We start from the raw sequence: 11,712 nt of genomic DNA, 5'->3' as shown, positions 1-11,712 counted from the left end.
GCCTAAGCACTCCTGGGGGTGACTAACCCACCCTACCCACAGCCTAACCCTAATTTCGCCCCACCCACATCCTAACCCTATCCTCCCCCACCTGCAGCCTAATCCTAACCCCCGACTGATGCCTAAACCTAACCCTCCCTTCCCCACAGCCTAACAAACCTCTTGGGTGCCTAACCCTAGCCAACCTAACTAACGCTGCCTAACCCTAACCTCCCCCCACCCACAGCCTAAATCTAACCCCCCATCTGATGCCTAAACCAAATCTCCCCACCTGATGCCTAAACCTAACCCTCCCTTCCGCGCAGCCTAACCACCCCCAGGGGTCCCTAACCCTTACCCACCCTACCCAAAGCCTAACCCTATCCTCCCACCACCCACAGCCTAACCCTAACCCCTCGACCTGATGCCTAACCCTCTCCCTCTCCACACACCCCTAATATTACCTGTCCGCAGTCTTACCCTACCTTCCCCTATGTGCCTAACCCTCCCGCAGAAGTGCCTAATCTTAACCTCCATCCCTGCTGCCTAAACCTATCCTCCCTTTCCCACAACCTAACCACCGACCCTCTATCCCTGCTTCCTAAACCTAACCCCCCACCTGATGCCTAAACCTAACCCCCCAGCCTGATGCGTAAACCTAACCTTCTCTCCCCCGCAGCCTAACCAATCCCCTCCACCCATGCCTGATGCCTAAACCTAACCCCCCTTGCCCAGCCCTAAACCTATGATCGTGGTGACACGGGCGTCGGTATCCTTGCCCATTCGGAGTTCCAACGTCGGGATTCTGAAGAGTGTCGGGATCCCAGTGTCAGTATTCTGACTGCCGTAAACCCGACAGCCGGCATCTCTACCGCATCTCCTAATAGGTAATGCATATGTCCCAACATTTGGAGCATGTGTCCGCAGCTCTCCTCCCACGGCAGCTATTCAGGGATCACCCACTGCATGTAGATGAAGAGGAAGAGATGATAAATCATTGTTAGTGGATGAACAAGCAGAGAGACAAACTGCAAACAGTGGTGTGGTTGTGTAGAGAGAAAAATCTCTCTATGTAAATATGTTACTCTAACTACTGAGGACATGGAAAATACCTAAAGTAAGGACAATTATCTCAAAGGTCCCATTGTTTTTATACAATACACACATTGGGGGGATAAGTTCTCTCTTATAGTAATTAGTGGGTACCTTCAGAAAAGAAATTTGACCAGTAAATAATAAAAGCCATAAATTGCTAACATTTAGGGGTCAATCCAATTAGGTTCGAGTTACCATTGCTGCGACGTTTCAACAGCATCCAAACTCACACCCTTCATGGCCATATTCAGCCTATGGGGCTACCGGAAAGTGTGGCTGTTGTAAGACAAACTCGCACCTAATTAAACTGACCCATTAGTTGTTAAATGTGATAAAATAGTAAAATATAATGGTGTAATTGTGGGCCTGATTCAGTTGTGGTTGTTGAAGCGATCGCTGCTGCAATTTTGACATTCACATTTGCATCGTGAGTCTGAGCAGTCGTAGGCTGAGCAAGTCTCCTAGACACAGGGGGCTCTCCAGCAGTAATACAGGTCGCTATGGGTAATTTATGCACGCACATGGAACGGCGTTTGAACGGACCTGACATGCCTGTATACAGTTAGCCACCCCCGTTACCACCTCAAACGCTGACTTCCTGTCAATCACTTTGTGATGGGATCCTCTATGTGAGCTTGATTTCATTTTATGCGCAGTGCAGCTTGCACGCATGCACAGTGAAAAAGCATTGAGCCACTTGGTGCAACAGCAGCTCTGCGTCTGCATCTGAATCAGGCCCCCTGAGCGGTAAGGAGAAGGACTCTAGGGAAAGGACTATGTCACCTTTATTATACGTAAAGATAGGGAAACAGTCACTTGTTACAGCTCCAATTCACATCATTTATACCATTCTGTACCATTTCATAATTTGGTTATTCTATGGGGGAGATGTATTATGCCCTGCAGAGTGATAAAGTGGAGAGAGGTAAAGTACCAGCCAATCAGCTCCTAACTGCCATGTTACAGGCTGTGTTTGAAAATGACAACTAGGAGCTGATTGGTTGTTAGGTTATCTCTCTCCACTTTATCACTCTCCCAGGCTTTGTACACCTGCCCCCAGTTCATTGATATACTGTAAATATCAGCCATTTCACTATCTCCCCTGATCTGTATTGTTCTTCCCCCGATCTGTATGTTCTGTATGGGATCCGGTCTCTAGGTCGACAGTAACTAGGTCGACACTATCTAGGTCGACCACTATTGTTCGGCAGTAACTAGGTCGACAGGGTCTCTAGGTCCACAGGGTCTCTAGGTCGACATGTGCTAGGTCGACAGGTCAAAAGGTCAACATGAGTTATTTTTTAAAAAAATAATCTTTTTTTGAACCTTTTCATACTTGACGATCCACGTGGACTATGATTGGAATGGTAATCTGTGCCGAGCAAAGTGAGGCACCTTGCCCGAAGCATGGCGAGTGAAGAGAGCCATGCGAGGGGACACAGTGCATTAATTGGGGTTCCCGGTCACTCTACGAATAAAACTACACAAAAAAACATAAAAAAGTATGTCAACCTTTTGACCTGACGACCTAGACATGTCGCCCTAAAGACCCTGTTGACCTAGAGACCCTATCGACCTAGTTGCTGTCAACCAATAGTGGTCAACCTAGACACTGTTGACCTAGTTACTATCTACTTTTCATACCACACCCATTCTGTATCATGCTCCCCACCCCCTTCCTGTTTTTCTGTTTTACAGTATGTACTACATCTCGCAACCCCCAAAAGTGTATTTCCCTCCTCTATATGTCCCATAGAGTACGCCACAATTTCTATGTTTTTGTATTGTGCCCCCACACCATCTGTATTTGCTATACCAAGTTGCCCCTTTCTGCATGTTTTGTATTGTCCGCTCTCCCCCACCATAGACCCTATGTTTTGTACTGTGCTCTCAATACCCCCCACCACACACACAATTACACAAGTTTGGTAACTTACCTCCTGCATGCTACTCAGTCTCTAGTCACTAATTCCTCTGCGACGCCTCCCGTCGTCTTCAACTGACACTTTGCAGATCTCTTTGCCGGTCACCCGACACTCTGCAAATCTCTTTGCCAGAACTTTGCCAAATGATGATCTAAATAACCAGAAGTTCTTGTTCAGACATACTATGTGTATAACTATACTACTACATTTTGTTACGTACTTTCATTTTTATTCATTTGCAATTTATCTATGTTATTGACTTTTTATCCACAACCCAAGATCCTTTCTCATAGAGACCCAAGTTATCTGCTCCAGGTTTTATCTTCCCTAGTGCTAGGACCATGTGAGTATCATACACTGGGCCTAATTCAGACCTGATCGCAGCAGCAAATTTGTTCTCTAATGGACAAAACCATGTGCCCTGCAGGTGGGGCAGATGTAACATGTGCAGAGAGAGTATGGTAACTTACCTCCTGCATGTTATACTCCAGTCGTTGCTACCTCTGCGACCCCTCCCGTCGTCTTCAACTGACACTTTGCAGATCTCTTTGCCGGTCACCCGACACTCTGCAAATCTCTTTGTCAGATGATCTAAAAAACACAAAAGACTATCATTAAGCATAGTACTAGTTTAAGTACAATAAAATGTCCATGAATCAACCAGTTTCCTAATTTTCCTTAAAACAAACAAGATACTTTCAAAGTTATCAATATCCCATTTATCTATTTTATTAACTTTTTCATCCAAAAGCCACGATCCTGCCTCATAGAGACCCAGGTTATCTGCATCCTATGAATGTGTGCTTATCCTCCATACTGCCCTCTTTATTCCTGTAACGCTACATTTTTATTCCTAAATATGTCGTTCCTTCCTGCACTTCTCCTATTTATGTGTCCTTGTACCTGTATTTCCTGTTTTGTCTATCATGTCTTGCCTTTCAGCTGACTATACTGTACTCTGTCTTCCTTACCCCCCTCCATCATACCCTGCTATGTAGGACTCACCTCCTCCTACCTGTCTTCCTGCATGGAAACTGGAAACGTAAGCAGCTGTAGATAGAATGTTACAGGAAGAAGCATTGTGAAGTCACAGGCTAGTGATGTCACAGGCTAGGTGTGATGTCACAGTAACCAGCAGCAAAGCTACAGAGTTACAGCTATCTTACATATACACCAATTACAACTGGATATACATGAGTTTCTAGTTTAAAAAAATGAGACTAGTGTAGAAAATGAAGTATAAGGCAATATTGCACAGAGTGCCTCAATATATAGGTAAAGGGAAAACATAAGTGACAGGAATTTTGAGAACTAAACCACCGCTTATATTTTATAAGGAAATAAAGCTCTTTATCTAAGAGGCTGAAATAATCATTTTCCGTTATGTGTGTGTGTGTGTGTGTGTGTGTGTGTGTGTGTGTGTGTGTGTGTGTGTGTGTGTGTATATAAAATTAAAGTGGAAAAACACACTACAGGCTGATCCAACTTTGATGTAATATCCTTAAAACAAGTCAAAATGAGGCTCAGTAGTGTGTGGCCTCCACGTGCCTGTATGACCTCCATACAATGCCTGGGCATGCTCCTGATGAGGTGGCGGATGGTCTCCTGAGGGATCTCCTCCCAGACCTGGACTAACGCTTCCGCCAACTCCTGGACAGTCTGTGGTGCAATGTGGCGTTGGTGGATGGAGCGAGACATGATGTCCCAGATGTGCTCAATTGGATTCCGGTCTGGGGAATGGGCGGGCCAGTCCATAGCATCAATGCCTTCGTCTTGCAGGAACTGCTGACACACTCCAGCCATATGAGGTCTAGCATTGTCTTGCATTAGTAGGAACCCAGGGCCATCCGCACCAGCATATGGTCTCACAAGGCGTCTGAGGATCTCATCTCGGTACCTAATGGCAGTCAGGCTACCTCTGGCAAACACATGGAGGGCTGTACGGCCCCCCAAAGAAATGCCACCCCACACCATTACAGACCCACTGCCAAACCGGTCATGCTGGAGGATGCTGCATGCAGCAGAACATTCTCCTTGGCATCTCCAGACTCTGTCACGTCTGTCACATGTGCTCAGTGAGAACCTGCTTTCATCTGTAAAGAGCACAGGGCGCCAGTGGCGAATTTGCCAATCTTGGTGTTCTCTGGCAAATGCCAAACGTCCTGCACAGTGTTGGGCTGTAAGCACAACCCCCACCTGTGGATGTCGGGCCCTCATACCACCCTCATGGAGTCTGTTTCTGATCGTTTGAGTAGACACATGCACATCTGTGGCTTGATCAATGTCATTTTGCAGGGCTCTGGCAGTGCTCCTCCTGTTCCTCCTTGCACAAAGGTGGAGGTAGCGGTCATGCTGCTGGGTTGTTGCCCACCTACAGCCTCCTCCACGTCTCCTGATATACTGGCCTGTCTCCTGGTAGCGCCTCCTTGCTCTGGACACTACGCTGACAGACACAGCAAACCTTCTTGCCACAGCTCGCATTGATGTGCCATCCTGGATGAGCTGCACTACCTGAGCCACTTGTGTGGGTTGTAGACTCCGTCTCATGCTACCACTAGAGTGAAAGCACCACCAGCTTTCAAAAGTGACCAAAACATCAGCCAGAAAGCATAGGAGCTGAGAAGTGGTCTGTGGTCACCACCTGCAGAACAACTCCTTTATTGGGGGTGTCTTGCTAATTGCCTATAATTCCCACCTGTTGTCTATACCATTTGCACAACAGCATGTGGAATTGATTGTCAATCAGTGTTGCTTCCTAAGTGGACAGCTTGATTTCACAGAAGTGTGATTGACTTGGAGTTACATTGTGTTGTTTTAGTGTTCCCTTTATTTTTTTGAGCAGTATATATATATATATATATATATATATATATAGAGAGAGAGAGAGAGAGAGAGAGAGAGAGAGAGTGAGAGAGAGAGAGAGAGAGAGAGCTATACTAGCTATACTATCCCATTAAACCAGTAAACTCACGAATTATACAGTTTCTGTGGCTGGCTGACCTCAAGTCTGCATTTCACCTGGTTTAATCAGACACAGAACCTGTGTAACCCATGAACGTATAAAGAGGAGGAGAAATAAGAGTTGTCTTTTTTGTGGCGCACTAGAAATGTATTATTCAATATCAGCGTATATAAAACTATAAGGCGGGCCCACAAGGTGACATTCACAGGGAATAGGTAATGACATCCACTCGACTTGTTCACACCCGCTGGACGTGTTGGAAAGAGGTTGAGTGGACAGTGAGCCAGTGACATGCGGTGGGGTGAGGCAGGTGAGGCAGAGCCTTTCCTGTCATACTTACGTTTAAACCACAGTTTTCACTGAATAAAATATATGAAAAATACAGATAATTTATTTGAAATATCTTCTTTGCATTATTCTAATCCTTTTTATAGCCCAAACTCTGGAGTAAAAAGTCTATGGCAGGTGAGGCAGTGCCTCACCTGTGTATCCTTTCCACACATCTCTAATCAAAACTCACCAGATTTCCAGGAGTTTATAATGCTGCACCTGTGTATAATCCCCAGATGTACCCATTGGCTCATATATTGCATGTAAATCTGGCTCTGGGGTTAGCCAGTGCCTCCTGAACCATTTAGCTCACCGCACGTCCCTGCAGTGAGCGTGGCTGTGCCCTGTGGCACCATTGTACCGACAGCCGGACTGATGAGTACGGAGCCTGGAGGGTACATAACTTTTTGGTTTTCATTCCATCTCATGACACTCTACCCAAAGCTACTCTTCTGGTTATCCTATCAACTAGGACAGTGGTTCTCAAACTCGGTCCTCAGGACCCCACACAGTGCATGTTTTGCAGGTAACCCAGCAAGTGCACAGGTGTATTAATTACTCACTGACACATTTTAAAAGGTCTTCAGGTGGAGCTAATTATGTCACTGGTGATTCTGTGAGGAGACCTGCAAAACATGCACCGTGTGGGGTCCTGAGGACCGAGTTTGAGAACCTGTGAACTAGGACAACAATGAAGGTGACTCCATAACATTTCTTCCATTATTTTTCCATGTCACAGAAACATTGCATGTGTGTTACAGGTGACCATCCTAATCATCTCTCCTTCACTTCACAGTAATGTCATTGTTAGTACATTATTTGGATAAAGCATCAAAGGGAAACTTAGATATAAGAGTCTGGCCGGCATATCACTTATTGCATGACGACCTTGTGACTGCGCTGTATTGTATGTAGACAGAGCATTTGGTTTTGCTAATGACTTACATAGAATCCATAAGAGGGCATGCCGACATAGCATATTGTTGACTGTTAACATGTATGATCTTAAACCCCATCTATAAATGTTCTGTTGCGAGACTTCCAATATGCTCAGAATATTGCTACTGTGGCAGATGATTTAGTACTAGCTGGAGTAACCGGCTTTGCCCCGGATTTTAAGAATGTCTGTTTACAAAAGTAAATGTAAATATCAAACACACAGTATAAATAACATTGTAGATAGCTGAATACCTATGCTTTGCTATGGGATGAGGATGGTAAATTACAATGAAAGCTTGTTAATTTATGTTGATAGGAGATCTGGTATATAGGCATATCTTGCTTCACTGATGCACTTTGTGTAGTGGCTGCACCCATTTTTGGTCCCAACAAGGGACAATACTCTTCCCACTATACAACTCTCAGTCTGTGGCTTCATGTTGCCTCCATTCCCCTCCTCACATCAAGTCACTGGCCCTGTCACATGCAGCCCTGTCATCACTGAGATATCATGCATGTCCTGATTAGAGATGAGCGGGTTCGGTTCCTCGGAAACCGAACCCCCCCAAACTTCACCCATTTTACACGGGTCCGAGGCAAACTCGGATTCTCACGTATGGCTCGGTTAACCCTAGCACGCCCGAACGTCATCATCCCGCTGTCGGATTCTCGCGAGATTTGGATTCTATATAAGGAGCCACGCGTCGCCGCTATTTTTCACTCATGCATTGGAAATGATAGTGAGAGGACGTGGCTGGCGTCCTCTCACTTTGTTTCAGGGGGCTGCATATCTTTATTCTGGGGACCAGCAGTATTATAGGAGGAGTACAGTGCAGAGTTTTGCTGACCAGTGACCACCAGTATTATACGTTGTCTGCCTGAAAAACGCTCCATATCTGTGCTCAGTGTGCTGCATATATCTGTGCTCACACTGCTTTATTGTGGGGACTGGGGACCACCAGTATATTATATAGGAGGAGTAAAGTGCAGAGTTTTGCTGACCTGTGACCACCAGTATTATACGTTGTCTGCCTGAAAAACGCCCCATATCTGTGCTCAGTGTGCTGCATATATCTGTGCTCACACTGCTTTATTGTGGGTACTGGGGACCACCAGTAAATCATATAGGAGGAGTACAGTGCAGAGTTTTGCTGACCAGTGACCACCAGTATTATACGTTGTCTACCTGAAAAACTCTCCATATCTGTGCTCAGTGTGCTGCATATATCTGTGCTCACACTGCTTTATTGTGGGGACTGGGGACCACCAGTATATTATATAGGAGGAGTACAGTGCAGAGTTTTGCTGACCAGTGACCACCAGTATTATACGTTGCCTGCCTGAAAAACGCTCCATATCTGTGCTCAGTGTGCTGCATATATCTGTGCTCACACTGCTTTATTGAGGGTACTGGGGACCACCAGTATATTATATACAAAGGCGTATCTAGCACGGGGCGAGCAGGGCACGTGCCCTGGGCGCCATGGCAGCCCCAACAGAGGGGGGCGCCACCGGCACGGCCCACTCGCCCCATGCGTCAGGGATTCCGCCGGCGCTACCCGCAGCGGTTTCCCTGTCTCCCCGGCTGCTGTGCCTGTCACAATAGACAGGCAGCGGCAGCCAGGAGCCTCCCCCTACTCCCCCCTGCAAAGTGTACGCGATCGCGATTGCGACCGCGGAAGTGCGCGCATGCGCGTGCGCGACCTCGGGGGGCGCGCGGCCCCTGAACAGCAGTGAGTGCAGCCTTGCAGGTGAGCGGGGTAATCTTCAAATTATACTTCCCTGTCGGGACAGGGGGTGCGGGACATTTTGTGTGTGTGTGTTAAGTGTGTGTGTGGGAAAGTGTTCTTGTGGGACAGTGTGTGTGTGTTAATTGTGTGTGTGTCGGACAGTGTGCGTGTGACAGTGCGTGTGTGTTAATTGTGTGTGTGTGTTAATTGTGTGTGTGTGGGACAGTGTGAGTGTGTTAATTGTGTGCGTGGGACAGTTTGAGTGTGTAAATTGTGTGTGTGTGTGGGACAGTGTGAGTGTGTATTAATTGTGTGTGTGTGGGACAGTGTGCGTGTGTTAATTGTGTGTGTGTGGGACAGTGTGTGTGTGTTAATTGTGTGTGTGTGTGTGTGTGACAGTGTGAGTGTGTTAATTGTGTGTGTGGGACAGTTTTGCGTGTTTGTTAATTGTGTGTGTGTGTGTGTGTGTGTGTGTGTGTGTGTGTGTGGGACAGTGTGAGTGTGTTAATTGTGTGTGTGGGACAGTTTTGCGTGTTTGTTAATTGTGTGTGTGTGGGACAGTGTGAGTGTGTTAATTGTGTGTGTGGGACAGTTTTGAGTGCGTGTTAATTGTGCGTGTGTGTTAATTGTGTGTGTGGGACAGTTTGAGTGTGTGTTAATTGTGTGTGTGTGGGACAGTTTGAGTGTGTGTTAATTGTGTGTGCGTGTGTATTAATTGTGTGTGTGTGGGACAGTGTGCGTGTGTGTTAATCGTGTGTGTGTGGGACAGTGTGCGTGTGTTAATTGTGTGTGTGTGTGTGTGTGTGTGTGTGTGGGACAGTGTGAGTGTGTTAATTGTGTGTGTGTGTGGGACAGTGCGTGTTTGTTAATTGTGTGTGTGGGATAGTGTGCGTGTGTGTTATTTGTGTGTGTGTTAATTGTGTGTGTGTGTGTGTGGGACAGTGTGCGTGTGTTAATTGTGTGTGTGTTAATTGTCCCGGCGGTTATTGGCGTCTGTAGTGTGCGCCCTGTCCTCCTCCGCTGCCGCTGACAGGAGCGGCGGTGTGCGGCTCTCCCTCTCCCTCGCCGGCTCCGTCCTCCCGTCGTGGCCCTGCAGTGTGTGCCGGTCTCCCCAGCAGCAGCAGCAGGTTAGTCTCTCTCTCCCCCCCCCCACTCCTCCTCCTCCTCCTCCTCCTCCCCTCTCTCTCTCTCTCTCTCTCTCTCTCTCCTCCTGTGGATTGAAGTTTGTAAGTATCATTTTCATTTTTACAGGTACCCCTATTGGATTCTACTGGACAAGTGGACGTGACCAGCGTGGGATGTAGGTAAGTAATCTGTCTCTCATTTTTACAGATTCCCCTACTGGATTCTACTGACAAGTGGACGTGATTGGCGTGGGATGTTGGTAAGTAATCTGTCTCTCATTTTTACAGGTACCCCTATTGAATTCTACTGGACAAGTGGACGTGATCGGCGTGGGATGTAGGTAAGTAATCTGTCTCTCATTTTTACAGGTACCCCTATTGAATTCTACTGGACAAGTGGACGTGACCAGCGTGGGATGTAGGTAAGTAATCTGTCTCTCTATTTTACAGGTACCCCTATTGGATTCTACTGGACAAGTGGACGTGACCCGCGTGGGATGTAGGTAAGTAATCTGTCTCTCATTTTTACAGATTCCCCTACTGAATTCTACTGACAAGTGGACGTGATCGGCGTGGGATGTAGGTAAGTAATCTGTCTCTCATTTTTACAGGTACCCCTATTGGATTCTACTGGACAAGTGGACGTGACCGGCGTGGGATGTAGGTAAGTAATCTGTCTCTCATTTTTACACATTCTCCTACTGGATTCTACTGGACAAGTGGACGTGACCGGCGTGGGATGTAGGTAAGTAATCTGTCTCTCATGTTTACAGATTCCCCTACTGGATTCTACTGGACAAGTGGACGTGACCGGCGTGGGATGTAGGTAAGTAATCTGTCTCTCATTTTTACAGGTACCCCTATTGGATTCTACTGGACAAGTGGACGTGACCGGCGTGGGATGTAGGTAAGTAATCTGTCTCTCATTTTTACAGATTCCCCTACTGGATTCTACTGGACAAGTGGACGTGACTAGCGTGGGATGTAGGTAAGTAATCTGTCTCTCATTTTTACAGATTCCCCTACTGAATTCTACTGACAAGTGGACGTGACCGGCGTGGGATGTAGGTAAGTAATCTGTCTCTCATTTTTACAGATTCCCCTACTGAATTCTACTGACAAGTGGACGTGACCGGCGTGGAATGTAGGTAAGTAATCTGTCTCTCATTTTTACAGATTCCCCTACTGAATTCTACTGACAAGTGGACGTGATCGGCGTGGGATGTAGGTAAGTAATCTGTCTCTCATTTTTACAGGTACCCCTATTGGATTCTACTGGACAAGTGGACGTGACCGGCGTGGGATGTAGGTAAGTAATCTGTCTCTCATGTTTACAGATTCCCCTACTGGATTCTACTGGACAAGTGGACGTGACCGGCGTGGGATGTAGGTAAGTAATGTGTCTCTCATTTTTACAGCTACCCCTATTGGATTCTACTGGACAAGTGGACGTGACCGGCGTGGGATATAGGTAAGTATGTGTGAGTGTGTCAGTGTGCTTTAATAAATTTTTACTGTCACGGTGTGTGAGTTGTGTTTTTATTTGGGTATTTTTTCTGTTGTAGAACTACAGGTACCGGCGGGCCCGTTATTTCCCTGCATGTTGGTACTTGAGGTTCTCCAAGTAC

General features: G+C 46.6%; 1 long non-coding RNA gene across 1 annotated transcript; it reads right to left on the bottom strand.

Moving 5' to 3' along the window:
• Positions 1–737: 737 nt before the first annotated feature.
• On the bottom strand, positions 738–3,586 carry LOC134929141 (uncharacterized). The gene is made up of 3 exons (XR_010178318.1): positions 3,470–3,586; positions 3,012–3,150; positions 738–941 (listed from the first exon to the last, which is right to left on the bottom strand). It is a non-coding gene; the product is annotated as an uncharacterized LOC134929141 (long non-coding RNA).
• Between the last annotated feature and the right edge of the window lie 8,126 nt (positions 3,587–11,712).

This window comes from Pseudophryne corroboree, chromosome 5, assembly GCF_028390025.1.
Source record: "Pseudophryne corroboree isolate aPseCor3 chromosome 5, aPseCor3.hap2, whole genome shotgun sequence".
NCBI lineage: Eukaryota > Metazoa > Chordata > Amphibia > Anura > Myobatrachidae > Pseudophryne > Pseudophryne corroboree.
This window is presented reverse-complemented; position numbering and strand designations above follow the sequence as displayed.